Source organism: Lissotriton vulgaris, chromosome 2_1 (assembly GCF_964263255.1).
Source record: "Lissotriton vulgaris chromosome 2_1, aLisVul1.2, whole genome shotgun sequence".
Taxonomy (NCBI): Eukaryota; Metazoa; Chordata; class Amphibia; order Caudata; family Salamandridae; genus Lissotriton; species Lissotriton vulgaris.
The window spans coordinates 1,437,407,936-1,437,435,378 of record NC_141687.1 but is presented as its reverse complement, the minus strand read 5'-3'; positions in this window follow the sequence as shown (position 1 = coordinate 1,437,435,378).

The window sequence follows — 27,443 nt, the reverse complement described above, 5'->3', positions numbered from 1 at the left end:
CGAGAGAGAGAGGGAGTCAATGACCTTTACAAGGACTGAGTCAGACTTAGTGGCATCACCGATCTCCTGGAGGCTGAGAACCGGCTGGCAGCCACCTTGTGTCCCCAGGGTGACATATTCTTCTGTGGCATTCAAGCTGTCATGGTTGTATTTGGCATGAGTAGGCTGGTGACTGGAGAGAAAATCAGTCGGATTCTTGGCCCCATGTCGGTAAATTATTTCCATATGGAAATGTTGCAGTTGGGTGACCCAGCTCTCGATCCATAGAGGGGGATGTGGAGCTGTGCCGCAGAATAAAGGGACAAGTGGCTGATGGTCAGTGACTACACTGAACAGACTGCCGCTGAGGTATAGATGGAAATGGCCACACGCCCATATGATGGCCAATGCTTCTACCTCTATTTGGGAATATCTGGTCTCCATTGGTGTCAGGGCTTTGCTAGCAAATGCGAGTGGTGACCATTTCCCTGGCTCCACTTCTTGTGTGAGGACCTACAGTGCTGGAATCGACCAGGAGTTCAGTTTGTCTTTTGGGATTGAAGTAGTGTCTTGCTTTAAGGTGTCTTTCACTTTTTTTAAATGCCTCTTCCTCCTTCTGGCCTCACTGTCAGAGGACGTCCATTTTCATCAGGGCAGATAGAGGCTCAGCAATCGTCCCTAGGTTTGGGATGAACCAGCCACAATAGGTAGCCATGCCCATAAAGCATAGAACATCAGAAACCATTGTTGGTGCTGGGGCCTGTTTGATAGCATGCGGCTTGGGGGATCAATCTGAACTCCATCCTGGTTGAAGACATATCCAAAGAACTCGAGGGAGTTCTGAAAGAAAGAGCATTTCTCCCAGTGGAGGATGACACCAGGCCCTGACAGTCTCTTCATTGCTGCTCGTTGGTGTCTATGGTGCTGGTCAGTGGTTGTAAAGCAGATCAGGATATCAACAGTTACATTCATGATGACCCCTGTAGGCCTGACAGTGCCTCTCTGATGGCATCTTGCAAGACTTCCGCTGCTGACGATATCCTGAAGTTCAACCTCTTATATCTGAGTAATCCTAGATGTGTTGAAAGGGTGTGATGTAGCGACTCTTCTCTGCTAGGAGCAGCTGGTAGTATCCTGCGTTGAGGGCCAGGCTAGAGAACCACCTTGGCCCATTCAAGTCAGCAATGATGTCATCCATTGTTGTTGGGATATGTCATTCCGCTTTATGGCTTGGTTGGGAAGCCGCATATCAAGGCACAAACATATTTTGCCGGGCAGGTCTGGCTTCTCAGCGATGACCATTGGTGACACCCACAACGTTGGGCCGGAATCCTTTTTGATCACTGATAGGCTTTCCAGTTTGGTTATCTCTTGCACCACCAGCGCTCACAATTGAAAAGGCCTGCATCTGTGGCAAAGGGTGACTGTATGTGATGTGTAACTTGACCAGCGGGGCTTTCAGGCATCTGAGCCTATGGGATAATCCAGAGAACTTGCTTACAAATTTGCCTGTCTGGAATGCTTTCATGTACCTTACAAAAGGCACTAGACCGAGGTCTTCTGCTGTGCTGCTGCCGATGAGGGTATCAGCTTCTATGTCAATGACATGGACTGTTGCCATGACCTCAAGATCTTCAGATTTTATTACTTCCATAATCTTTCCTTTTAACAGGAGTGGTGATTGGCTTCCATATGTGTATATTTTGGTGTTTGTACAGACCAATGTTAGTTTTGATCGAAGACCCTGATACTGTTGGATTCCCATTAAATTCACTGAAGCGCCGGTGTCAATGAGGGCCTTGAAGCTGGACCCTGTGATGTCACCTGGGCCATGGGTTGAGGTTGTCTGTGTTGCTTACGTTCATTTGTGAACAAGATGAAGAACACTTCCTCTTCGTCATTGTGGGAGTAGTCTTTCAGCTGGTGTCGCTGTTGGGAGGGCACCTTAGTGGCACCCAAGGATTTATGGTCATCCGTGGATAGTTGTGAGACTGACATAGGTTGGGTCTTTCTCCCTTGGATGTCCCTTCTTTTGAGTCCCTTCTGCCGATAATGACAAAATGGTTCCGCTTGCCAGATTTGGAACATATGCGAACTTCGGCTGGGCATTCGTCCATGGAGTGTTCACTGCAGCCGCAGTGTCCACAGCTTGGTCCTGGTTGATGGGGAACTGATATCCGTTTCTTCCTTGCCCTGCCACCAGTATGCACAGTGTCAGGGCATTCTACTTTCACTGTGGGCATGCATTCTGGTTGTTGCGTGATTGCGATGTCCATTCCAGCAGCCCTTGATGCAGACAGGTAATGAAACCTGGCCAAAATCAGGATATCATCTAGGCTGATAATTGGTTGCCTTAGGATAAGTCCCTTCAATACCATGTTCCTGCAGCCCTGGTTGATTTTGGCCTGCACTTCTTTGGGCAGATCATCAGCTGTGCAAGTGCGGGCTAGCTCATGCAGTCATGCATAGAAAGTTTCTCTTGACTCAGCCTTCCTCTGGTGAGCTTGGCAGAGCTTGAAAAGCTAAAAATCTGGGTTTAACTGTGGGTAGATTGACACTTTTAGTGCCTTTACCACTGCTTCATAGTCAGTCACAGCACCTGTGTTAGGAAGGTGCTCAAACCGTTTACAGATCTCTTTGCCTGAATAATGGAGTAGGAGAGAATGCTTTATGACCCCCATCGGACTCAAAGGTAGGTATGAAGTGGGTTTCTAACCTCCCAATTTATGTTTTCCAGGGTGGTGAGGCTGTAGTTGTATAAGCTAGCTCGCTGAAGGGTGCCAGTGCGCCAACAATGGCATGTTGTGGAGCAGACAGGTCTTGTGAGGATGTTGGCAGGGTATGCAGTATTAGCGTTATCTGGATTTTACATGGTGTCAGCTTCTGGCATGCCCTCTCACGTTCCTGTACTTTGTTATGTTCCTTCTAATGTTTTCTTTTTGTGGTTTTTTTCCAGTCAGTAGTGTTTCAGCCGTGCCCGAATTTCGCTTGCTTCTCCGATGGGCACACCGGGAGCAGAGTGCAGCAGCGGTCAGGGGTAAAGATGTGGAGGGAGGGATTGGGCCCTCTGAAGCAGGATGGTCTTGGTGAGTGGAGGCGTGAAGGAGAAATGGCCGATGAGTGATCTGTGCGGCCGCTCTAGGCCAGGGATCTGTGAAGTAATTGGCTAAAGGTTGTGCTCTGCTGTGTGCCACGTGAGGAGGGTGGAGCGGCGAGGATTCCGGGAGAGGGAGGCCTGCGTGGCCAGTTGAAGGATAGATGCAGCGCTGAGAATCAACGATAGTAAGGGTGCAGCTCTCACCTCCATAACCGGGAAGGTAATTTCTGCTAGGCATGAGCTGCACACCACCAGCACAGGTCAATCAGTTCAGCGTTGAAGCAGGCCACACAGAATACACAGCTGAATCGATTGATGGCACCAGTAGGAGTCGGCAACGCAGTTCCCAATGAGTCACTGTTGTAGCGGCAATGTGGCCCTTGTCTCAGGTGGGGTTCGGGCCTACCCTCGTTGCCAGTGTAACAAACCCCACTTTGGGTACTAGGCCTAACCGTGCTGCGCAGCAGCAATGACACACTCACACAGAGTTATAGTGTGAGTCAAAAGACCACGTGAGTCTCGGCCCATTTGATAAATAGCCTCTGGCCACGACTGGCCAGAGGATGCATTAGGTACAGTTCCGGGTCATGCAGTCACCATGGAGGCGGTGCCTGGTGGTGTTTACAGTATGATTCAGAGCAGAGACCATCATCAATGATGGAGAGTTGAAAGGAATTATGAAATCCCTGCCCAAGTCTGACTAGTAAATGAGGCAGTTCAGGTTCTTGGCACTTAAATGTAGGGACATTGCAAAAGGTGAATAAAACCAAAAGCCCAAAGTTATTTGGGTAGTCAGCAAAAGCATTGCAGCTAGCTTTCCAGCCAGAAAATGGTCTGAGGTTCAATCCTGTCAACAGGTAAACACCCCTGTCAGTGTTGAAATTACAATGCACACCCATAAAAAAATACCACTGTCTGAGAATGAGATGCCCCACTTGAAGAATCATTTTCCATCGGAGAAACAAAAAACAGATACGTAAATATGGGCTTGCCACATCTGCATAGGTGCAAATCTTTAGACATGTCAGAACTCCTGGGGTGCTACAACATTTGCAGCTACACAGGACTACTCCTGGAGATCTTTTGAACTGAGAGAAAGTGGAACATGTGCTTCAAAAGAGATGCCCAAGGGAGTACATGTGCAAATGTAATGACTTTCCCTCTGGGGAATCAGACCTTTATGATCAAACACATGGAGCCAATTTCTGTCACATCACACCATCAGGTCTGCTTACTTCTTATCCAAGAAATGTAACTCTCCTCCAAAGCTGTGAGCAAATCGAATATGAGTAAAATACAGAACGTTCTTTGCATGATCAAGCACTTGGCACAAATCATCAAGCAAGCTGGTGGAAGATGTAGGCTGAGAAATTTAAATCTGTCTCAGATTCAGTGCTGAAAGACAAAACACACCTGTCATAGTGTGCCTGTATACGAAATCTGGATAACATAGACTTTTAAAATGAGTAAAACAATTAAAATGTAGTTCTGTTAAAAACCTGTCTAAAAGACTGTCTGCTTAAATTAAAGCTGAATGACATCAGTTATCAGTGAAAGCTCCCACTAGATTGCTGAGAGTCATGAACATCAATTCACCAACACTCCAGAGATAGCGGAATTAATCTATTGGCCTCAATGACATCACAGGAAGTCATATCATGAATTTGACCATAAATCTTCCAAGGAAGTGGTATTACATGCCCTAAATCCTGATGATATCACAATAAATATTTTAAATAACTAAAGTTCCATAATAGTGATATGATTTAAAAATACAGCTAAATCTCTATTCTTGATACAATCTATATATTAATTAAGGTGCTGACATGGTATGTCAATGGAATATTACACATTTGTCGTTTTTTGTCTTACATGACATATGAGGTGCTTGTGTGAAGAGGAGGAAACTGTGCCACAAAACACAGTACAGTGCAGGGAACAAACGGGCATCATTTCATGGCTTCACACGCACACACACACATATATATATATTCGTGAACAAGCCTGCTGGGTCAGGCGAAACGCGTTGAAAAGCAGCGATAAAGGGAAATAAAAGACGTTTCACCACACTTGATGTCGTCTCCTCTTCGTATCCCGTGTTGAGGCTGAGTTTGGAATATATATATATACTACCATATGCAGAGATCACATCGTTCGGTGGTACAGATACATCGACAATGTTTTTATGATCTGGAAGGGGACACGAGCACAGGCAGAACAGTTCATTGTACAGTTGAATATTAACAACTGCAACCTAGCTTTGACCTCAGATATCAGTACACAACATGCCACATTCCTTGAAGTTGCAATTGAAGTCAGCAATGGACATTTGGAAACATCTCTGTTCAGGAAGCCCACAGCGGGCAATACAGTACTACATGCTCTTAGTCACCATCCTCCACATTTAATCCGGAGCATCCCTTACGGGGAGATGCTCAGGATAAGGAGAGTATGTAGTACTGAGGTCCAATGCAGCATAGCACAGCAAGCCAGTAAGCTCAGGTTTTTGGCCCGCGGCTATAGTGAGAATATAGTTGCAGCGGCTATACGCAAAGCCAATGCAATGCCGCGTGCAGTGGCCTTACTTCACAAAAAATCACAAATTCCAACCGCAACATCTGTGCAACAACCTGTCAGACTGATATGGTCTTTCAACAGCCAACATGGTGCGCTTAGAAAGATCATCAACAAATACTGGGACTTAGTGACATGTGATCCGGTCATTGGAAAAACTATGCCCAAAAAAACGGCCATCACTTACAGGAAGGCTTATTCTTTGCAAGACGCATTGGTAAAATCTAGCCCTGAACTTGAAGTAAGGAAAGATTGGCTGGCAGGAAGTAAAGGGTTTAGAAAGTGCGCTTCTTGTAAAGCCTGCACACATGGGGTGAACAAAACAGAGTACATTACCCCTTTCTCCAATGTCCCATGTAAGATCAGTAAAAAGCTTACCTGCAAGAACGATTTTGCAGTGTACGTGTTGGAGTGCCCATGCGGTCTGTCATATATGGGCAGCTCTAAGCTGCAGGTACATAAAATGGTCCTTCAACACCTCAGGGCTATTAACACTAACGACCCGACATATCCAGTGGCTAGGCACTTCAGGGAACACCACAATAGCAATAGTACATTGCTGAAATACTTTGCCATTGACTCAGTAGCACCCCTGAGGAGGGGTGGGGACAGAGATGCTGCACTTAGAAGATTGGAAGCTAGATATATCTTAATGTTGGATAGTAAGGCACCGAATGGGCTCAATGCTTCGGAAGACTTTTACACCTGTCTTTGAATAAACTATTCCCCTTAACAGACCCACTCTGTGGGGTTTCTCTGCATGATCATTGGACAGACCAACTGACAGGTGCACATTGTAGCATTTCAATGTAATACCAGCTTGCCATTGTACTTGTTTTTTCAGATTATGCTTCAAAGTATATATAAGTTTGCTTATCCTGCCACGGTTTGTGTTAAGATGACAGGCGTGGTTCAGTCTGATTAACATCTAAAATTTACGCAACTAAATATATGTTTTGTTTAGTTTACACTACACCCAGCACTTTATTATTCTTTTTCACATATTTATTCAGTTGGGGGTGTGATTGTTTGAACACATATGAGTATGGTTTTTGCACATTACGCTGGTTAGCCCACCATTGGTGTAGCATTGATGGTTATTCACTTTTTATGCATATAGAAAATTGGATTTTTTAGATGATTTGTACTTACAATTCGAACGTTATTGTATTAGATGTATGTATATATGTATATATCTAGTTGTAACAGAATACCTATGAATTATATTAGGACTGTACACAACAATACGTACTCTTATCATCTATGCTTCAATAGTGGTCTAGTGAAGGGTTCCTTCATTAGTTAAAATGGATTTATCCTGTAATTATGTTCTAACCTATTTACACCAGCGCATTATATATGATTAGCATTATGCTATTTCATTTTTATGCAAATGGAATTAAGTGCAATACCATGCTTGGCGGGATTTATCCCAATACTTGTGTTCCTGTTTTCACAGCGCATTTTCATTTTAAATGTCATTACAATATGTAGTATGTTTACTATTTTCATTGCGCTGTGATTTACAAACCCACGATGATTGGCTTAGCCAATTGCACTAGCACTTTAAATTTCTGCCATCCCCCTTTGGGGTGCCATGTGACCAAGGCCTCTGGGAGGCCGAAACGTTATGCTGTCCGTTTGTTGCAGAATAAATTCACTTTTACTCACGGAAATACTGGGTCTCCTGTTCTTTGGCGGCGCTGCGGTGAGATTAAGACTACGGCGTTGTTCGTGAGAACCTGTGTGGATACATATATCTATATATATATATATATATATATTCAATGAAAAAACCATTGGTTATAGAACATATATAGTTAGGAATTTGCATTTACAAAACCTTGAAAATTCAATGAAAAAACCATTGGTTATAGAACATATATAGTTAGGAATTTGCATTTACAAAACCTTATTTTACTCGCATAAAACCATTGAAATTCCATATATAGTTAGATGCGCTAACTATATATCGCGCACCCGCAATCCACTGCTGATGATGTCACATATTACATCATTCATGACATGGTCAGTGACATCACTGATGACATCACTGATGACATCTCAAATGACATCACTGATGACATCACTGACATCTCATTTTACATTACTGATTACATCACTGATGATATCATTTATGTGATAATACATCTTCAGACTCTAATATAACCTTAGATACACTCAGTGTAAACAGGCACTCACAGACTGTCACACATCCATGGAGTTACCCACACACCTAGTCAGTCATGCAAAGAATCAATCACACCTCCATTTCCTCAACTATACAGTTATACACACCTTACTTATTCAAACATATACTAACACATATTTACTCTCTTATACAATCATTGATACAAGTTCACAATGATTCATACAGCCACTCTCACATTCACTGGCTCTTATGTTCAGTTATTTATATATGTCAACTCTCACATGGAGTGTGTTTTACATATGTACTTACTTTGACATGTAGAACTGAGATATCCATTCACTCACCAATATACTCATGCACACAGTCAACTGTCCATACAGCTGTTTCTACATGCACTTTTGAACCCATACACCTAGGGAATCAACTGCTCACACATCTATGCACAGAGTTATACACCTCCCAGCCACCCACACACATACTCAGTCTCTCATACAAATACTTGGGCAACCATTCAATAACCCATATAGTTACTGATATAGCAACTGATTTAAACATGCAGCAGTTTACAGAAGAACATAAATAATGATTGCCAAATTAAGACACTTTAATCACTAACCCATGCACTCAGTGAGACACATTTAATCATTCTCTCATACAGTCAGTCATGCACCTACAAAATCCTTCATCCAGACACTTATACATCCACTCATTCTTCAATATGTAAGACATATTTTAACTTTACAGAAACATACAGTCACTGGATGTTGTCATCAGTGATGTCATCAGTGATGTCACTGACCATGTCATGAGTGATGTAATATGTGACATCATCAGCAGTGGATTGCGGGTGCGCGATATATAGTTAGCGCATCTAACTATATATGGAATTTCAATGGTTTTATGCGAGTAAAATAAGGTTTTGTAAATGCAAATTCCTAACTATATATGTTCTATAACCAATGGTTTTTTCATTGAATTTTCAAGGTTTTGTAAATGCAAATTCCTAACTATATATGTTCTATAACCAATGGTTTTTTCATTGAATTTTCAAGGTTTTGTAAATGCAAATTCCTAACTATATATGGACTATAACCTATGGTTTTTTCTGTGAATATATATATATATATATATATATAATACTATTGAAATAATGAACCACAGCACATTCACTGGATGATGTCATCAGTGATGTCATCAGTGATGTCATTTGAGATGTCATCAGGTAAGTGAGATGTCACAAGTGGCAGAAGACTTCCTCATAGTTCGAAACTTCTCCTCACATTTTCGGCTGCCTCAATAAGCAGCCACGGGCCTGCTGGCGATATCGCGGTGGTGCTTGCCCTCGACCTGGCGGGATGAATTGTCTGAACTGAAGCGTTTGCCTTTTGTGGGATGCCGGCCCACAAGGGTGTGACTATGTTAATAAATTGAGGGAAGCGTCTGCTTTCAGAGAGTCCCAAACAACTTCCAAGGATGTTCTACCGAAGTTCCTCATATGACCTAGAAAGTCACTGTTGACCAGTAATGCTCGCTCAAAGCTCCAATTAGTAATTCCTCACATGTATTTAAAAATTACAACAGAAAAGGGAAAAGGTTCAAGAAGAAACACTTTTTCAACAATTTTGACATTTACAGAAGCCTCTGCTTCTCTACGTCCCCTACACAATCCTAAAGATATATATTTTAAATAAACAGTATATTCATGCTGATGAACTGAGACCTATTTTTGAACATGGTACTTCTTTTGCACTGCTGATGTCTCACAATAGTGATGCAATAGCAGCGCAAAAAAGATGTAAAGCCATCATAAAATTGTCTCTAATATTTTAAATGATAGTTTCAGGATGCAAATAAGATGTCTGCTTTGAAGAGCTTTCTTTGAGGTGAGGCCTATTCCTTTTTTTAAAAGAAACAGTACCCGGAAATACAGCACTATAAGCATTAAAATTGACACTTACAGAAGACTCAGTTTTTCCATATCTACCTCACATTTCTAAATGTATATCATAAGTACAAACAGAAGAACATTAATTATACATGTTTTATGGTTTATTTTTGCTGTTCTCAGAATGTATCAAATTTCACTTAAATCAGTGACTTGAACGTATTCATCATGTAACAGCGGGGAAAAAAAACACAATCAAAATGACTGTGTTTAAAAAACCCATACAACCTAAGAAATCTGATTTCAAAACTCCTTAAAATTAACTTACTTTCAATGACGTCGAAGGATCTCCTATGAACAGCATTCACTCTGTTGTGCTATAAATATTTTCAGCCCGCCACTTTCTGGAAGAAAACCTCCATCGATACGAAAAATATGTTACATAGAAGAAAACAGTTCTCTCATTCTATCACATGTTTCCACTAGGCCAAATCATGTTGCCGCGATTCGCTACTCTTGTAATTCTTCCAATCAAATCCCGACATTTTTTATTTTCGCAACTTTCTAAAAAAAAACATTTGAGATTATATTCACAATCCTGGACTACTAATATCTTACCCTTCTTTGTCACTCATGTTCTCCTTTTCCTATGACACTGATACTGCTTACTATGAAGCAGACTTACTTGCATCAGGTTTATATAGTTGGATTTTTAAATTGACATTATAATTAAAAGTTTTGGACCAATAATCTAGACAGCATTACAGACTTACATTCCCTCTACTTCATGAACCTTTTGCAATTCTTCACAGAAAATCCCGAGATTCTTTCATTAAAATTTTGGTTTTAAAAACACCAGGTAAGAATTTTTAAGGTCAAACGGCAATTTTTTTTTGAAAGTTACAACGGAATCATTGCAGAATGACCAGCCGTTTCGAGACTTTAAATAAGCTGTATAATGTCCTGATGTTGTTGAAGGACCATCGTGATAGATAATTGCTACAGTTACAAAAGTCCTTTCTGATATTGAAAGCTGAGAAGCCACAAATTTTTTTATTAAAGTTGACAATTTTGATCCATCAGGCCTACATCGTTGAATCATTAAAATGACATACTGTCCATATCTACGTATAAATAATGTTGACATCATTTCAGATTTACATTGGCTACACTCCATGTTGTGATCCGCTGCATTTACTAGCTTATTAAAGGAGACTGATTTACTGTCTGGCAAAGTTAAATATATAAATCTTTCTGAGTCTACACTAGTAGTACTTGATACCCTACAATTCTCGCAGTCATGCTGCCATTGATAAGAAAGCCCAAACAGGTGATCTACATCTACACCCTCATCTTGCAATACATCAAGCATATACATTAAAAACTCCTGACAATCTTGCTGATTATTTTCAGAGAAGTCTGTTTGCCCTGAACATTCATCTAACAGATAACGAACTTCAGACACACTTTCTACTTTTGTTCGATCAGTGCTACATTTCTCGAAAACAGAATTCAATAAACAGCATAAAATTTGTTCTGAATTCAACAGAATCTGTTCTTTTAAACTCTCTAGTGAAAAGAGAACATTAACCACTACATTTGCATAGCAGTTGACACCAGAACTGTTTTCAAATTGAAAACCGACAACATCTTCAACAGAATCCACTTTCTTTCTGCTTACAATTTTTGGTTCATCGACTTTTGGTCTTTTTGCATCAACCTCCCTACTATTACTGATATTTCTACGTTTGCGGCCTACCACACGTTTCTCAAACAAAGGATATTGAGGCAAATGTGGCGCATACTCTCTTCTTAACCTATTGTATTCCTTAACACAATCTAGATCCGCACAAATGTTTGTGACATCACAGTCAATCAAGTACAATCCTGATAAAGTTCTTACTCGTGACAATGCCACATATGCCATACCCTCCTTGAACACAGAACTGCCAATATTCACCAATGCACTGTCTACACTTAAACCTTGCGATTTATGAATTGTTACCGCATATGCCAAGCAAACAGGAAACTGTTTACGGCGAACATATAAGTCTTTAACAAGCAAAAACCTAGCAGAACAACGACCAATTAGCTGTACTTCCTCAATGCCATCAAATTTAATTTTTAAAAATTCTATTCCATCTCTATTTCTGTACTTCTGAAAATCAACAACATTACCCATTGATCTTTTTTTTTTTCGAAATAGAATTCGGGGGGAAAACATGGCGGCAGTCGGCTGACTGCAGCAGTGCTCCGCTCCTGTCTCGTCTCCTGATGCCTGATTCCAGGTGTATTTAGCCCGCCTACTGTATCGGCATTCTGGGCTACATTGCGCACTTCGCCTCGTTTGGTTTTGAGGCATTTGGGATTTGAGCCTTTTTCATTTTTTTATTTTTTTTCTGTTTTCACCGACCTTGAAGTGCCTTGAACGGACGACAAGCCTCGGCGCTCAGGAGAAAGGGTGCAGCGGTTCTCCGGAGTCGGGTAGCAGCGGAGGTGAACGCCCACGCCTAGGCAAGCCCACAGCTGAGCCCACAGCTGAGCTGTTACGCTGGGATCTAGCAGCCCTGGAGCTCCGCAAATCAAGGCGGATTCGGAGTCTCCGCAGTGATACTCTTACCAGCGGCGCCTTCTACAAAATCAAGCCGGCATTTGGTTTCACCGTTTCACCGCCCGAGGTCCCAGTTGACGGTCTCGTCCTGCCTTCCGCCCAAGCAGCACAGGAGGGTGAAGACAAGGGGCTTACTACAGAAAGCGATCTTTACGCAAAAGTGGAAACAAACGCCAGAAACCACCGAAAAGCTGTAAGTTTGTCTTTGGGACACATGAGCACTGCAGAGGCTGCTAGGAAGCTAAGAGGTAAGGGTGCAGCAAAGGGTGTGTTGGGGATTAGTACAGCTAGTATATCCCGTAAAAAGAGAGCTAAAGGTGCGCCACAAGTGCCACAAGTATCGGAGGAGGAGGCTGGTAGGGAGGTTTTTGAGTTTGGGAAAAGCCCTCTTTCAAATTCTCCAAATTTAAACGCTGTTCGGGAAACATCCTCTTATCTGTCAACTGAGGTTAAAGCAAAAAGGGGTAGGAGACGCAGTAAAGCTAAATCCTCCACGGACTCCGTATCTAAAATAACTCCATCTCTGTGCTCATATTTCAAGGTTGTCCCCCAGATATTGAATATTGGTAAAGAACATCCGCAACACAGAAGTAACATCACGGAATCTTTGCCAGGTGCAGCGATCATGTCAGGTAACGGGCAGGTTCTGTCCCCTGTGATAGAGGGCATAGAGTTAGCCTCTGTTAAACCCTCAGAACTTCAGCTTCAATCCGTTAATTCTGACTCCTCTCACATAACAAGACTAGAAGAGAGTTCATCTGCCGTGCCTGACGTAGAGAATCTAATGCTTGAAAATACTGCAGATCTAGCTGACCTAGTTACACAAAACCTTGATATGTCGAGGGAAGTAGGTGAAACAGTACTTCCCTCTGCATCAGCAGCAGCTGGATTTAGCGCTCCTATCAGCGATGTTATTAGTATTGATCCAGTCAACATGGAAGACAATTTTGAGGCTGGCATATTTTCTGAACCACCTATAACCTTTCAAGAACCAAGTGATGTGGCAGGGTCACCCTCAGACCCTATTTCTATGGTTTCAATACAATCAATGTTCGCAGCTTTATCAGCGGAGATTAAGCAAGGCTTCGCTGAATCAGCCTCTAATCAAAGAGAGATAAGGAGTTTCTGCGAGTCTCTCGACGAGAGAATAGTCACCTTGTCACTGAGAACCCAAGCATTGGAGGAAACTGTGGGCCAAATAACGATGAGGGCCGAGGGCACCACGGAAGATATTACTAGATTGAAAAGAGATGATCAAGTTCTGTCGGAGAGAATGGAAACATTAGAGAACAACGCGAGGCGTAGTAATATACGCATTTTGAATGTTCCAGAAGGAAGTGAAGGTACAGACATCAAGAGTTTTATAATCACTTTACTAAAGGAAACCTTAAATCTTTCCCATTCTACTGAGGAGTTAGCAACGGACATACAGCGCATACACCGGGATCCTTTCAGACTCAACCCACAGCGGACTAAACCCAGGAAAATTCTGGTAAACTTTCATACTTACTCCTTGAAGGAGCATATTCTAAATCAAGCGCTTAGGTTGAAATCACAAGCATATAAAGGCTTCAATTTTCAGATTCGTTCAGATCTGTCCCGTTTCACTTTAGACAAACAGTGGGAGCTAGGCAAGAGGATGGATGCCTTTCGCAAATTTGGTGCTACGGTACAGATGGGTTTTCCTGCATCACTCAAGATAATGTTAGACAACAAAATGTACAACATTAGATCAGTGCAGGCCGCAGACGATCTTCTACTATCTTTTGGTAGCAGGAAACAGAGGGAGTAAAAATTGAGAGGAGTTGGAACCGTATAATAATAGCACCAACAGTTCTGAATGCCAGTGCGCAAAAAGTCTTGTTAAAAACCTGAACGTTACTAAATATTGAACTATTAGGAAAAACGGGATTAGGTGGAAAAGGGGGAAGAAAAAAAAAATATATATATATAATAAATAAAAATGAAAATGAAAAAACACAAACAAAAGAAATTCACACAAGAATAGCATTTGCCCATAAGATGTGTAGAACATCCAATGGCGAGTTCACACTATATATAGTAGAGGCACACAGGGTCGAGACGGGGAAGAGCTAGGGGCACTTACTTCCGGAAACTCTTCCGGGTGGTGAGTACAGGGTTTTCCCAGGGGGGGAGGGCGGGGCACGGGGGGGTGGCGGGGCATAAGCATATTTTCATAAAAGAGCTCCAATCTTTGTGTTTAATTAAGTTTGTGGATACAAGGTTTTATACTCATCTCATCTCAGATAACATGAATCTATACAAACAGTCATATACTTCACTAGTCCTACAGTTAGTCTTACCAAGCAACGTAAAACCACAACATAATGAGTAAACTTAAATTATTATCCTGGAATGTTAATGGTCTCCGCACCAAGCCCCGAGCGAACAAAATTATGCAATATCTTCGTGATACTGATGCGGGGATCATTATCCTCCAGGAGACACACCTAACAGAAAGTGAGATACACGAGTTGGTCCAAAGGAACAGATGGATAGAATCCTCTATTTCCACAACACAAGGTTCTAACATACGGGGGGTTTCGATCTTCTTCAAAAAATCAGTAAGGTTTAAGATAAAACAACAAAAAGTGGATTCTGGAGGGCGCTGGGTCATTGCAGCAGTAGAGTTAGGAGAAACGAAGGTAACATTAGTGGGCTACTATGGTCCAAATATCGATGACCCCTCTGTATTGAAAACCCTTTTCAATCACTTGCTAAATTTCCCAGACCCGGTGATTATAGCTGGGGATTTTAACATCACTTTAAATCCACTTTTAGACAAATCCCCTAACAGTAGACAAAAAACCACCTCTAAATCTAGATCTTGCTTAGTAGGCTTAATGAACCAGTACGATTTTATCGACATTTGGCGGTTTAGGGAGGGTCTGAGGCAAGATTTCTCATTCAGGAACTCGAAGTATAGACACAAATCAAGAATTGATTTTATTCTCACTAGTAGAGTTCTGGCTGATAACATTACCTCAATACACTATAATCCAATGCATCTCTCTGACCACTCCGCAATTGTGTTAGAACTAAATTTGGACATGTCACCTCTAATAAGAATGTGGTCCTTTGATAGGTCTCTACTCACAACAACAGAGGATATCGAATTTCTACAGTCAGAAACTTGCCACTTTTTTAACACTAATAAAGGTACAACCCCAATAGGAACTTTATGGGATGCATTTAAATGTACATTGAGAGGTCTTATTAAAAACAAAGTGGCCTATAGAAGAAGACAATATGCAGAGGGAGTAACCGTTATCGAAAACAATATCTTATTAGTACAGGCCGATATAGATAATACAGGTGTAATCGACAACGACCTTGCCGGAAAACACGCTGAGTTGGACAGGCTAAAGCACTCACTATCCGCAGTTCTAGAGAAACGTGTCCTTCAGAGATGGGAGGCAAGTAAGCTTTCGCATTTCCAATATGGGGAGGGAGCAGGGAAATTACTTGCCTGGAAAATTAAATCAGACCGGGTTCGCAACAACATTTCGTCTGTTACATCCACGGAGGGCACCTTTTCAAGGGATGATGAAATCAGAGTAGTTTTTAGAAATTTATTTCAATCCATCTATAAGGACGACCTAAATGTTACCCAGAATGACATCACGAGCTGGCTAGAGGGTATCTCTCTACCATCTCTAACACCAGAACAGAATCGCTCTTTGGATGAGGAGATAACCATTACAGAGGTAGAAGAGGCAATAAGGAAAGCAAAGGGAGGAAAGGCTACAGGCACTGACGGCTTGCCAAGCGAAATATATAAAAAACTTATCACTCAGGTCTCTCCAATCCTAGTTATTCTTTTTAACCAAATTCTAAGACACGGCGAAATACCACCTGAATCATGGGACAATGCCTCTATAACTCTCATTTTGAAGCCCGGCAAACCCCCTACAGACTGCGGTTCATATCGGCCTATTTCTATATTAAACGCCGACTATAAAATCTTTGCCACCATACTGGCCAAACGGTTGGGTCGGGTGGCGCCAGATATTATAGCACATTACCAAAAAGGGTTTATAAAGGGGAGACAGCTTTGTGAGCTCACGTATGAATTACTAGGTTCTATAGACATCGCCATAAAGGAGGTTATCCCCTTGGATGTCCTCACGTTGGATGCAACCAAGGCCTTCGACAGGGTGAATTGGTTGTACCTGTCGGAGGCCTTGAGGAAGTTCAATGTGGGGGACAGATTTCGGAGAACGTTGAATTTGTTATATAGGTGCCCATCTGCCTCACTTTTGATAAACGGGGGTTTGACTGAGACCTTCAGGGTCACGAGGGGAACTAGGCAGGGTTGTCCCCTGTCACCCCTTCTTTTCGATGTATATATCGAACCCTTTGCCCAAACCTTAAGAGACAGTATACTCATTAAACCTTTTATTTTTGGTGGCTGGGATAAAAAGGTGGCACTTTACGCAGATGACATTATGATTTTTACAACGAACTATGATGAAGCATACCCAGAAATAATTGACCAGGCTCTAAAATTTGGTAAAGTCTCTGGGTATGAGATTAATGCCCAAAAGACAGAGTCAATGTCCTGGAATAGTAACTCAATTGGCAACAATGGGACATCCAAAACCCAATTTCGGTATCTGGGGATCAATATAGTTAAAGACATCAATTTGATCGCTTCACTTAACTTCAATAAAATAGCCGCAGAGTGCCGGAAACATATGAGAGACTGGTCACATCTTCCTCTCACTGTTTTGGGAAAGGTTAACCTAGTGAAGATGAGTATCTTACCTAAAGTTTCTTTTTTGTTTAACTCTATTCCACTTTTTTTTTATTCAAAATTGATTGTAAAGCTACAGAGCGCGATTACCAGCTTTATCTGGAATAGTAAGAGCCCAAGAATTTCGTGGAAAAAAATCAGGCGACGGAGGGAGAAGGGAGGGTTGGCTGGCCCAGATCTCCAAATCTATGCATGGGCGTTTCAGCTCACGCACACCCGTATGCTACTTAAAACCCCTACATTAACAGGGCTGGGCCTTCTTTTTTCTACGTTACTTGAATGTGAAGGAGTAGACCAATCTGCTTTTTTGTTTAAATTTGGTGACCCCAAATTCTTCAAGAAAATAAAATTGAAAGTTCTACAAGGGATTGCATCTACTTGGTATAAAGTGAGGCATGCGACAAATGTTGGATACTACTCTGGGAGGGCTCCCATATGGGATCTACCCATCCCCCCCTCATGGACAACAGATGCCCTTATTAACCCGCTAATAGTGGCGGGTATAAATAGATGGGATGACCTGTTTATGGAGGGGACATTACTTCCATGGGACTATTTAATAAACAGAGTAGGCACAAGTTTCTCGAGATTTAAATATATTCAGATCTCCAGCTGGTCACAGTCATACAAAGAGCAGCCAGCATGGATTAGTAAACTGCCTATAGGTGGCAATAGTGACTTGGTAACTTGCCTCTTGGACAGTCCAGCCGCAAAAAAAGAAATTTCATGTTGGTATAACAAAATAATCGATGAAATAGATGCCAACTTTCATCTACCGACGTCATTATGGGCTGAACTAATGCCAGGCGTAGATGTTGAAGAACTTTGGATAGCTTCTTGCTCAATGCTCTGGGACCTAGTTAAACCGGCATGGCTTCGTAGAAACCACCTATTCACTATACATAGGGCATACTATTCCCCTCAGAGGTTGACTAAGTTTTCTTTAACAGGCCCAGTCTTATGCCCAAGATGCGGGTTAATCGCAGCATCAGACACCCATATGTTTTATGAATGTCCAAGTCTATCCGCTTATTGGGTAGCCATTGGTAATAAGCTTTCACAACTTCTGGGTGAACATATCTCCATAGACCTTGCTCTTGTTATATTTGGTCTCAAGAGTAAAACCCGCAATGCCGCAACTAATCTAATATTCTACTCCATTCTAGCGGCGCGTAGGGAGATATGCAGGCATTGGAAAGACGCTCAACCACCTACAGAGCATGAATGGCGAGCCTCACTTCTTCAAATTTCCAAACTCGATCTCGCCAGAGCAGGAAACCCCAATAGGAGAGCTTTTTGGGCTATGCTAGGATAGCAGCGATAAACTTGTTTTTTTTTTTATTTTTTTTATTTTTTTTTTTATTTTTTCCCCAAGTCCTATGATTAACGCGTACATTGCTTATCCTTGCTGCCATGACTAACAGTCCTGGAGCTATGGGGGTCTCGATAACTTGGACACTATCTCCTGAGGCACATCCCTAAGCAAAATCATGTTTGGCTGTTGTGATTGGTGCTGAGGGGAACCGGTCTTCTTCCCTCCCGAATGAACTTTCTCCTACCAGCTATAAGCTGAGACAGCACTGCACGCGACCATTCTTTCCTTTGCTCTGTGGCGGTCCTTTGGTTTTGATAGATTGGAGCTATGCACGTAAATGAGGACAAAAAAAAAAAAAAAAAAAAACATTACCCATTGATCCATTTATCAGACCTCTTTCAACATGTAAATTTCTTCTCAAAATGATTCGGCAATTTAAACACACATTCAAAGTCTTTTCAAAACCCGCTGTTTTAGATATAGTCTTCTCTAATGAATCCAATTTTGATTTCAAATTTTCTGACAAAATAATTGTTGATCCCATGTGCTCTATTTTGTCAATAGCTTCAAGTTTCACAATCTCTTGCTTTTCTAAATTCAACATTTTGTTGTTGAAGATGGCACATTCTGCAAGAGTTGGCATCAAACATATTCCGGATTTCTTCTCAGTAATTTTCTGAAAAATATTCTCAGCCACAATCTCTTGTTCGGGATATAAATTTGAAAGTAATCGTGCATTCAAAGCTTCTTTTCCATGCTCGGTCACTTTTCCAATTCTAATATCTTGTAGAATATTCTTGTAATCTTCATCTTTTGCCTGACGCATATTTTCATGCAGTTCAGCATAATTGAAGTTTAACCATATATTGACGTTGCCAATGCTCCCTAGGCACTTCCTGGTATCTTCATGCGTGAGTATTTTGAACACAGGTTCTCCTTTTACTGGTGTCAGCTGCAGAAGATCTCCGAAAACAATGATGTGTTTGCCACCAAATAACACATCATATTCAGTTTTAAGTACTTCTTGCATTCTCAAATGCACAAAGGCAAGCATGATATTGGAAACCATGCTTACTTCGTCAATGATAAGTAGTTTCATTTTCCTCAAGACTCTTGAAACTTCAAAGCAAGCATCCCCAGATAACTTGTGATATTGTAATTTGTTGTCATGCTCCACCGGCAGCATCAGTAGACGATGCAAAGTAATACCTTTAATGTTATGTGCTGCAAGTCCAGTAGGAGCGGTGACAACACAAGACAGCGATGACTCAGTCCTTTCCTGCAAATAGCATGAAATTGCTTTAATAAGGAAACTTTTTCCAGTTCCCGCTTCTCCACTCACATACAGTCGGACAGGCTTCAACGATGTACATGAGCACTCTTTCTTCTCATGACTTAATCCATGCTCAATTTGCTTGGTAACTTCTTCATATATTTTCCTCTGCTCAACATAGAGTTGTTTTTCCAAGTCTTCTAAGTTAACTGAATCCTCCTGAGCATGTGCCATGGCTCTTTCCACTTCATTCATAGCAGTGGCAGCTTCATTTTCGATAATAGGTCCTCCAAGTGGATCTTGACTCAATGAAACAGAACTCTGACTGTCCTGAGAACTGTCTCTGGCAATCTCGGCTGCAATCGTTGCTTCCTGCTCAATTTCCAAAGTTAGCATTTCTTGATATTTGGGAAAAGCAGGACATTCTATGCTATCCTTAGCAGCAGTGAAAGAGTCTTCGTAACAGAGGAAATCTCCAAGCAGTTCCTCTTCTGCACGCCAAGGCTTGAAAAGTTGCAAAAGTGCTAAATAGAAAAACTCCTTTGTTTCTGAAGATTCGCCACTCAATTTTCGATGGTTTACTAATTGGCATTTTCTTTGCTTGACCAGGCATCCCTCACTTCCAATTACAGCATACACTCCTTTCTCAATATCTTCTTTGATGTTCCTCTTGAATATATAATTTTGTAGAACCTCATATAGACAAACATTCTCAAGGTGACTGCTTCCATTTGGATAATATGTATCCAACATGTTGGTCTTCAAAATGTCGGTACTGTTTGGTTCCTTTTCTGCCAAATATTCAATTTCCCGGACAGGTTTTAGAACCCGATTTCGCGTTGCAGCAAGACCAAGACTCGCCCAAACAATACTCCTGGATTTGGCATAGAGACTTGCTGAAGACAATCGATCTGAACATTCGTAAGCTCCGATTTCTCGATGCGACAACATCTTCAGACTGAAACTGTACAACTTCTTGCTGAGGCTCTTTTCATGGGAAATGTCCTCCCACATATCCTTCAGTTCTGTCTTTTCTTTTTTGGTGATGTAAGATGTCACATACCGAGCCACAGCCATACAGTTGTCACCCACAAACTGTATATCCATGTTAGCATTCCACATGGACAAAATCACTGGGTTGTAGTCGTTGATGTACTTGGACTCTTCGTTCCTTTTCAAATTGTATGTATTTTTGGGTGATTTCCTCGTCACATTATGTCGCAGTGAAGACATCAAACTGTTCACTTTTCCTTTAGAAATCACCGGTCGTGGAAAGTTGAAACGACATTTGGTGTAGAACTTGTCCTTGTTTCTGAATTTACGACGACAGTACTTTCCACAACGATGGCTTTGGAAACGTAAAACTTGTTCTCTTAGGCTTTTCTTCTCCGTTGCGTTTGGAACAGCACACGTAGAATACTGTTCTATGAAATTCATCACTAAGTCATCCGGATCTGTTCCAAATTTAGGTGCATCCTTGATCCACAACAACATATGTATATGAGGAGCACCTCTTGCTTGGTACTCCTTTCTCCAGAAGAAATCCAACACCTCTCCAAGAGGTGGATTCTTCTTATTTGTGATGAAAGACATCATAGCTTCAAATCTATGATTGAAGTACCTGCATACATTCACAGGATCCAAAGAACACAGTTCTCCAGGTGTCTTGAATTCAATGTTTTCAATATTTCCATTTGCCTCCCGTAGAAATTCAAGTAAGTCTTCCCAGCCATACTCGGCACAGCTCAGAGTGAGGAACCATGTCGGAGTTCCTAAGTTCCTCAGCATACATTTTAAATCACCATGACGACGGTACCAGTACTCATTAGTACCACGCTGACACGCCATGAGATTAATTAAGTGAGAATCCAAAATACTGTCTTGGACATTGACTTTATGCATAAAGTCCCTTGCCGAGATATTTCACATCTGTATACCACTTTTTAAGATGTGGTTAACTGCATATGACAGTCCAGACAGATCGCTTTCAAACAGGAGATGAAACAAATATGGAATGCATTGACGAAACCTAGGATCGTCTGCATACAATCGTAAAGTCCGGTATTCAGACGCAGGAATTTGATGAGGTCGCTCATCATATCTTCCTCCTCGACCTGTTGGAAATAGCTGTGGGAAACACCGAGCTTCCAAACTTTCCTCCCAAACACTAATGGGACTCCCTTTAGCTTGTTTCATTTGAAACAACTCAATAGCATTCCCCATGACTTCCTTGGAATGCAAAGGATGAACACTATAATGTTCATATATTTCTTCACTTTTAGAGGCTTCTACTTTCTCAATTTGGCCAGCACACAAATCGCTATCCTCTTCATCACTTACTTCCTCTTCTGGAACATATACATTCTTATAGTACTTATTATTTGTCTTCAAATACACTGTTGCTTTTTTGACTTTCCTAACATCCACTAAATCTTGCCATATTTTCTTATTCTTTGTCGGAACCCCATTAACTAAGATAACCAGAGGTTCCTCTTCCACTTTTTCTATTCCAATTGTGTTAATGTTTTTGTTCAAATCTAGAGGCAAATAAACAACTCTTCCCTTTAATCCTCGCTGTAAATCTCCTGGAGGCAACTTCCCTGTCTTTGGCTCCATTCTTACAATAGCCTGAAAGGGATGGATACTTTGAATCAAAATACATTCATAAGTATTTAAATCCTTCAATTCAGAAGGAATCTCAACCAATTCCAGATTATTATGTACTGCCCTAGCAGGCATCTGGTTTTGGTTTAATTTATTACAACAATAAGTACACACACGTTGATCCGATCCTAAATCAAAATAATTTTCTACCATCAAGTATGTGGCAAAATCCTTCCATTCACTATTATTTTCCCTTTCACTTTTTGCATATAAATCTACTACTTTAGTCTGATTCTTATAATAAGTGCGTCGACAACATACACAAGTGAAATTAGGCCTCTCACTTGATTTCATCTGAAAAGTGGCAATTTCCTTCTGAAAATTATCTGTACTGGAAACCTGTACATTATCTTCAACATTACCCTCTACTTCAGGGTCAATTTGAACATTCTCATCTTTACTACTAAAGTAACAAAACTCAATTTCTTCACAAATATTCTTCACATCTATTTCTGAACCATGCAAAAGAGCAGCACATAATTGTTTAAGCATAATTGCAGGACTCTTAGCATAATACAACATTCTCACTAATTTTCTCACTTTATTATGATGCACTGCTACCATCCTGAAATGATGAAAAACACTCTGGCATACTCTCCTGGAAAGACAAGCCAGTGAATGACCACGCAAACCTGTCATTTGTCTCACTCTGCAAGGATCTAAATTTTGCAACAACTTCGTTTTCTGCTTCAAACTTTTCTTATTAAATGTCCGTATAAAATCACAAAGCAAATTGATGGAAACCTGTCGCACACTGCAAATAGAACTACACTTCCAAATGTACACAGGACCCTTAGGACGTCTTCCTAAAACCTCATCACTTAGCACCTCTTCTGTCTCTGTTGTCACAAGTTTTTCCTTTTCAACTGGACAACCATCCTTCACTTCATAAGCTCGACCACTGGTGTCAACTGCAAACATCAAATCATTATGCTGAAAATAACTCTCCTCATTAAAAAATGCCTCAGAACTTGAACTATGCATCCATTCTCCGGAAAAAACTTCACAAAAGTTACTACGATTTACTACTCTCTTCCATCTACTGTTTGTTTTGAAATCAGAAATTACCTTGCTTAGTTTCCTAATTCTATTGATTACCAAAATAAACAACTTCCGCTTAATTTCAAAAGCATGATCAATAATTTTCTCTACATTTTTCTTCTTCTTATAAAATGCCGCTTTCTGTTGGCCTTTTTTAATATTTCTTAATAAATTAACTATTATCCTGTTACGGAACATTCGATGTCGAATGTCCCTAAACTGTTGTTTCCTTCTACTATCATGCACAGAGTTATCTCTTCCTCTACCAATAACATTTTTGATGGGTCTTTCCTTTCCATTTAAATTACTCTTCTTTTTCTGAACTGAAACATTTTGGCGAAAAATACTTTTTTGACTAAAAATACTTTTTAAGAATGATTTTGTGCTCTTACCCGGAGCTTTCTTGGTGTTTTGATAAGTATTTGGGGAAGAGGACTGCTGCAATAAAACATCATCCTGCTGTCTTTGACGTTTTCAAGCCTTTCTAATTCTATTTTTCGTAGGCATTTTTCAAATTTAAAAAAGATCTGCAGTTGAATCTGTGGAAAAATATAATAAAAAATGTTATTAAGCACTATTACCAAACAGTAAATGAATAACAGTCATCAAAAACTTAACGTCCTACTTATTATTTAACATAGAAAATCTTTTGCACCAGCACTGCATCACAAGGACATTTTCAGTCATTTCCTCTTGAATGCAGATATACAATTGATTTATGTGCCGTGTTTATAAACGATTTTTTGAAATCAATTACATTTCTGGATATGTACTGCTAGAGCTTTATAGGTTGCTTTGGGTCATATTTATAAGGCATATGAGTGTCTATAATGTTATTTTTCCTTTTTAAATGGAAAGCGTTGTTCATGGTGCAAGTTTCTTATAAATACGCTTCCACCTGCGAAACGGAACTTTGCGCGCAGAAAGCTGATTGGCTCTCCGGTGTCTGTCAACATTCTAAACAGACCGGAGCGGCCGCCATCTTATCTCTCGGTAGGATCGAGAGAGAAGAAGAGGTGAAAAACGAAGGGGGAATTTAATGAAAGGGGGCAAGGTATACCCCTCTTGACCCCCTAGGAATGTTGTTGGAGTTTTTAAAGGGTCCCGTGGGGAAAATAAAAAATATATATTTTTCACGGTAGAAGCGCTTTCCGAACACCGAACTGGGCCGCAAACTGCTGGCAAAACGGGAATAGGTATAAGGGGGTGCGGGAGACCATTTTGTGCTTCGTTTTAATTAAATTACTAAGTATAAGGGGGTGCGGGAGACGTATCCTAATCCCTTATATTTTCTGAGGGTGGCTGAGAAGGCTCATATATGTTGATACATGTGTTCCAGCGGCTCTGCGTGAGCTTTTTTTTTTCTTTGCTACGTCACGTCTGTTAACGTTCGATTCGAAGGAAATCGGGAAGTGTTGACAACCAATTTGTCAGTGCGATAAAATATTTCGTTATAAATGAATCCTTATTGATAAACATTGTCTGCGCCATCTTGTCTTTTTTACAATGCCACAATTTTGTCGTACACGGTAGCCATTTTAGATGCCAGGCCGGTCCCAGGCTATCACCTAGCCCCAGCTGTAGAGAATCCACACATACCAACCCTCCCGATTCAGGCGTCAAACTACTGATTTCAGTGCTACTCTCCCGCCTCCCGATTCCTGCAACCAAAAACGCGGGGGTATATTACCAACCACTAGCGATAACTTCTTTAGAGACAAAAATTATCGCCGCACATCGGCGATTTTTATCGCAGATAAACCTTGCTATTAGCAAGGTTTATCGCAAATGCGATAAAAAACGGCCGCAATGCATGAATATCGCTGAAAAGTCAGCAATATTCATGCATTATCCAGCAAATGCTCTTAGCCATGTTATCCACCTCTCATTAGATAACATGGCGAAGAACTGCTCGCAAATGCGATAAGAAGCGGCCGCAATGCATCAATATTGCTGAAAAGTCAGCGATATTCATGCATTATCCAGCATATGCTTTTAGCCATGTTATCCACCTCCCATTGGATAACATGGCTAAGAACTGCTCATGGTCCCATGAGGAACGCTTTCCATTTAAAAAGGAAAAATAACATCAAAGACACTCAAATGCCTTATAAATATGACCCAAAACAACCTATGAAGCTCTAGCAGTACATATGCAGAAATGTAATTGATTTCAAAAATGGTTTTTAAAAACAACATATCTGTTTCAGCTTACATAAGAGACCATGGAATGGGCTTCCTATACAACAATAACTTGTGTTACTGCATGCCAGAATGCTACACCGAATATGCAATTACAATTTCTCAAAGTAACAAAATCTATTTCTATATCACTACAGACAAAGCCACAGTTTAAAAACTCTTCATCATTTTCTCCTTAATTCATACTATTCTCTATCTAAAATAAATAAATCTTTTCTCACCTTAGCAAATACTTTTTGAGTTTTGAAAACAGTCTCAGAAATACACCAAATTGTCTTCAGCAGAAGAAAAAGTATGCACTCCAGAGGCTGCAGCTATTGAAAGCACAGAAATACAGATATTCATTTCACATATCTCTCATATTAGCCAATCATAACTCTTCCCTCACTTTTTTCAAATCAAAACCCTTCCCCCCTCTGCCCTCTCTACCTTTTTTCCATAGCAACGACCTCCTGGAAGACCTCTCATGTTTGCAAATTCACACAACAATGTTTCAATTGAACTCTGAACTCTCAGTGCACCTGCGTATCCAGTGCAATCTTTCATTAAAAGTTTCTTCCTTGACCATTCAAATTACATCTTTCAAAGAACACATCCATGCACCCTAACTTTCTGTTTTCAGAAATGGAAATACACCAATCACTGCTAATGAATCATTAGCATTGGAAATCCACAGTTTTTTTTCTTTACAAACTCCTACTGTTTCAACTGCCCTTTCATTACCACACTTCATCTGACTGCAGCACAACCTTCTCCCACCATGTTTAACGTCTGGATTGTTGGACATAGTTACATCCACTGGGCTCAAAGGTATGCCGAGAACAGAAATTTACACAACCTCAATTTACAAGATGTGGAAATTAAGTGGTTGGGCCAAAGAGGATTAAAATGTCACCAATTGATACCATTGGTGAAAACCTTTATGCATTTGCCAAAACCTGACCTGTTAATTGTGCACTGTGGAGGTAATGATTTGGGCACTTTGACAGGAGTAGGTCTGGAAATGCTATTAAAGGACACCTTTGAGCAATTAATGGCACTTTTTCCTCAAACTGCCTTGGTATATTCCAATATATGCCAAAGACAGAAATGGAGGTGGTCCAACCAATTTTGTCCACAAATTGAGAAGTCGAGGAAGCATGTAAACAAATCTGTTTCAGCTTTCATGAGAGACCATGGAATGGGCTCCCTGTACAACAATAACTTGCGTTACTACATGCAAGATATCTACAGAGGAGATGGAGTTCACTTCTCAGATGAGGGCAACAGAATTTTCATTCTGAATTTAAGAATGTGCATTGGTACCTACTTATAAGTACCTAAATGAACCATAAACCCAAAAGCTCTTCTCAGAGCTACCCTTCATCTAATCACTCACAATTATTATTTTTTTCTAACTTTTTTCGCTAATTTTCCACAAAATACGCTCCCCGGTTCGCTAACCGAAAGCTAACCTCGCGGAATTTTTTGAAAAAATGTTTTTTTTCCGCACATTTAAACCTCCTCAGCCACCCTCAGAAAACCTAGGGGGTCAAGATAAGTCTACCGTGCCCCCTTCTACACATTCTGAACATTATTTGCCCTCCATCTTGTATCTTAATGCGACCGAAACACAAAATGGTGGACTCCCGTGACGCTTAAGGTTCGCTAACCGGGCCGCTTTCCAGAAAGCGATCCTAAAAAAAGGTGGGAAAGTAATTAGCAGAAAAACGACTAGAGACACTCTCACCAAATATAGATTACCTCATACTACATAACAATCCCTTTCATTCTCACAAATTTGATTGAAATTTCATTTAGCCATTTAGCCTGTAGACCTATCTAAATACCCTGAGGTAAATTACTTCACAAAACACATCTAAAATATTGGAAT